Source organism: Pinus tabuliformis, chromosome 1_1, assembly GCF_031772625.1.
Source record: "Pinus tabuliformis cultivar Carrire ecotype Pingquan chromosome 1_1, CPIR1, whole genome shotgun sequence".
Lineage (NCBI taxonomy): Eukaryota > Viridiplantae > Streptophyta > Pinopsida > Pinales > Pinaceae > Pinus > Pinus tabuliformis.
In genome coordinates this window covers 87,435,397-87,437,258 of record NC_142297.1, presented here as the reverse complement: position 1 = coordinate 87,437,258, position 1,862 = coordinate 87,435,397, and positions in this window count along the sequence as shown.

The window sequence follows — 1,862 nt, the reverse complement described above, 5'->3', positions numbered from 1 at the left end:
ATATCTATATTTATATATATATATTATTTTTGTTATATAAAAATATTATATATGGATAGGGATTAGTAAAGGCAATATATTTTGAGATAATTGTATTTATATTTATGTGTTGTGGTGAATATGAGTAGAACATTGGTGTAGTCTAATTTATAGATGAAATAATCTTTCTTACAAGATTTTTTCAGGTTAGTTTTAACCAAAATTCGACTTAAATTTTTAAAAACTTGAGTTTAAGTTGTTTAATCTTTATAATTCGAGTGCCCTATGGGGTTTTCTAGGGTGTTGTATCCATTTATGCATTCAAAAATGCATTTTAAATAACAAAAAAACACATTCTTTCATGAGGTTGTTTTTCCAGATTGTGGTGAAAAGGTTTATTTCGTCTATAAGTTAGACTACATCATATAACATTTTGAGTGGATTGATTGGTGCAATGTTTTTGAAGTGAAGAGGAACAATGTTAAAAGTTTTGGTTTGGGTAGGAGAGAATGAGTGATTTTGGTGTGGGTATAAAGAGGATGATGTTGGACTTGGGTAATTGAGCCACTGAAATCAATGAATTGTATGGTAGTTTCTTGCAAGTGGAGAGGGATATTAGCATGTGCCCAATTATGGTTAGCATTGAAGTCATGATGGCCAAGCATTTTAAGGTCATGCACTTAAATGTCGTTTCCTAGGTGGAGGTGAGAAATGATTTTCCATTCATCCATGTTCATGGAGTCGGGGGATAAAAACAAGAATAGAGGGATCTTTGGGATGAAATAGTTTAGGGTTTTAGGTTCACATTGAACATGCTATGTTGTATTTGTCCCCTTTTTTTGTTCTTAGTGTGCAATTATTTCCTCATTGGTGGAACCAATGTCACTAGAGAGTGTGCGAAAAAGAGAATATAGGAACAATTTATTTCAACAAAAACCAACATAACAAACATGATTACGAGAAGGGATGATAATGTATTGTGTCAAGGCATGAATAATAATCGGAAGGAATATGTATTTCCATTAGTCTTGCTTTCGACGAATAGAAAAATGACCACAAGCATGCAACTTCAAGGAGAAGCAATGGTTCCAATAAAGGAGATCTATTAAAATATGTTTTTTAAATTGAAAAGCTTATAAATTAAACATTTTTATTTTTTAGAATTATTGTAACAATTTCCCTTATTTTCCAAAATCAAACTCAATTATCATATTTGTTCTTAGATAACATATTTAATATGATATTTTTTCTACCAACATTGTATGTTGTAAAATGATATTAATACCTATTACAACCTAAGGTTTCTAGTAGAACTTTATTGGTGTTCAACTTGTTTTTCTCCTCTTTCAAATATTTTTTCTCGAAACAAGTTAAAATGGATCCAAATATGATTATTCCATATTGACTCTCCATCTTCCTTACTCGTTCATATTTTGTTTCAGTTTTTTTGTGTCCCTACACTTAATATACCTTTTATGAAAAAACATAAATAATCGTTAGTTTTGAAAACAAAGGAATTATCTCAACCAATAAACACCTTAAAAATTCTCTCAATAAGATGAATCTATGCTAAACTATATTAAAAAATTAAAAACGTCAACAACCTCTCTGTCTGCTCACGTTAAAGATAAGGTTTTGGTTACACATGTTTTATTTCTCGATTGTGAGTGCATCACATATGCTAGTTTTTATTTTTATTTTTTAGCAGCACTCTCTTTTACCTTGCACACCAACTGCGACATTCACCTAACACCTCTTCCGTGTCGGTCGTAGAGTAGCCTATTTCTCTTGGCACAATATTATAAAAACAACAAAAATATTCACATCCCTTGATTTTTTTGATATTGGTCACCTTTTTCTTAACATTTCCTAATTTTTTTTTG